Below are 2,500 nucleotides of genomic sequence, written 5' to 3' on the forward strand. Positions count from 1 at the left end.
GTCGGTGTCACACGCTAACTCTCCTCTAAACACGTCAGAGGAGTCGGTGTCACACGCTAACTCTCCTCTAAACATGTCAGAGGAGTCATGTCACACGCTAACTCTCCTCTAAACACGTCAGAGGAGTCGGTGTCACACGCTAACTCTCCTCTAAACACGTCAGAGGAGTCGGTGTCACACGCTAACTCTCCTCTAAACACGTCAGAGGAGTCATGTCACACGCTAACTCTCCTCTAAACATGTCAGAGGACTCGGTGTCACACGCTAACTCTCCTCTAAACACGTCAGTGGAGTCGGTGTCACACGCTAACTCTCCTCTAAACACGTCAGAGGAGTCGGTGTCACACGCTAACTCTCCTCTAAACACGTCAGAGGAGTCGGTGTCATGTCACACGCTAACTCTCCTCTAAACACGTCAGAGGAGTCATGTCACACGCTAACTCTCCTCTAAACACGTCAGAGGAGTCATGTGACACGCTAACTCTCCTCTAAACACGTCAGAGGACTCGGTGTCACACGCTAACTCTCCTCTAAACACGTCAGAGGAGTCGGTGTCACACGCTAACTCTCCTCTAAACACGTCAGAGGAGTCATGTCACACGCTAACTCTCCTCTAAACACGTCAGAGGAGTCATGTCACACGCTAACTCTCCTCTAAACACGTCAAAGGAGTCGGTGTCACACGCTAACTCTCCTCTAAACACGTCAGAGGAGTCATGTCACACGCTAACTCTCCTCTAAACACGTCAGAGGAGTCGGTGTCACACGCTAACTCTCCTCTAAACACGTCAGAGGAGTCATGTCACACGCTAACTCTCCTCTAAACACGTCAGAGGAGTCATGTCACACGCTAATTCTCCTCTAAACACGTCAGAGGAGTCGGTGTCACACGCTAACTCTCCTCTAAACACGTCAGAGGAGTCATGTCACACGCTAACTCTCCTCTAAACACGTCAGAGGACTCGGTGTCACACGCTAACTCTCCTCTAAACACGTCAGAGGAGTCGGTGTCACACGCTAACTCTCCTCTAAACACGTCAGTGGAGTCGGTGTCACACGCTAACTCTCCTCTAAACACGTCAGAGGAGTCGGTGTCACACGCTAACTCTCCTCTAAACACGTCAGAGGAGTCATGTCACACGCTAACTCTCCTCTAAACATGTCAGAGGAGTCGGTGTCACACGCTAACTCTCCTCTAAACACGTCAGAGGAGTCATGTCACACGCTAACTCTCCTCTAAACATGTCAGAGGAGTCGGTGTCACACGCTAACTCTCCTCTAAACACGTCAGAGGAGTCATGTCACACGCTAACTCTCCTCTAAACACGTCAGAGGAGTCATGTCACACGCTAACTCTCCTCTAAACACGTCAGAGGAGTCATGTCACACGCTAACTCTCCTCTAAACACGCCAGAGGAGTCGGTGTCACACGCTAACTCTCCTCTAAACACGCCAGAGGAGTCGGTGTCACGCGCTAACTCTCCTCTAAACACGTCAGAGGAGTCATGTCACGCGCTAACTCTCCTCTAAACACGTCAGAGGAGTCGGTGCCACACGCTAACTCTCCTCTAAACACGTCAGAGGAGTCATGTCACACGCTAACTCTCCTCTAAACACGTCAGAGGAGTCATGTCACACGCTAACTCTCCTCTAAACACGCCAGAGGAGTCGGTGTCACACGCTAACTCTCCTCTAAACACGCCAGAGGAGTCGGTGTCACGCGCTAACTCTCCTCTAAACACGTCAGAGGAGTCATGTCACGCGCTAACTCTCCTCTAAACACGTCAGAGGAGTCGGTGCCACACGCTAACTCTCCTCTAAACACGTCAGAGGAGTCATGTCACACGCTAACTCTCCTCTAAACACGTCAGAGGAGTCATGTCACACGCTAACTCTCCTCTAAACACGTCAGAGGAGTCATGTCACACGCTAACTCTCCTCTAAACACGTCAGAGGAGTCATGTCACACGCTAACTCTCCTCTAAACACGTCAGAGGAGTCATGTCACACGCTAACTCTCCTCTAAACACGTCAGAGGAGTCATGTCACGCGCTAACTCTCCTCTAAACACGTCAGAGGAGTCATGTCACACGCTAACTCTCCTCTAAACACGTCAGAGGAGTCATGTCACACGCTAACTCAGTCAGCGGTGTGGAGCTTTTACAAAGTGTGTGAGTCAGATGCAACACAGGACATGTGTAATGTATGTCAGGACAAAACACAAAAACAAACAGTGAAACAGATTTATATCTTCAGAGGGAGTCTGCATTTATTTAACTGACTCAGCAACACAGGCGAGTGGCAGCAGGCTCAGTCTGGTGCTTCGGTTTCTCTCTGAATCCTGCAGAACACACGTGGCTTTGTTTACATAATGATCAAGTAAATGTTGAGGTAGAAAAAAAGAAAATGTGGAAACTTTTTAACCAGGACTCAATTTGATGGATGAAATGTGTGTAAAATGGAAACCGTTAGACCTGTAACACCGATACACCAGCTGCTG

General features: G+C 49.4%; 1 protein-coding gene across 1 annotated transcript in view; it reads right to left on the reverse strand.

Moving 5' to 3' along the window:
- Nucleotides 1-2,500, reverse strand: part of ccdc180 (coiled-coil domain containing 180) — a 28,872-nt gene that overhangs the window by 2,934 nt on the left and 23,438 nt on the right. The window lies entirely within an intron of this gene.

Source organism: Centroberyx affinis, unplaced genomic scaffold, assembly GCF_046629955.1.
Source record: "Centroberyx affinis isolate AG114_WGS23_722 - 3 ecotype Tasmania unplaced genomic scaffold, CSIRO-AGI_Caff_v1 ptg002608l_1, whole genome shotgun sequence".
Lineage (NCBI taxonomy): Eukaryota > Metazoa > Chordata > Actinopteri > Beryciformes > Berycidae > Centroberyx > Centroberyx affinis.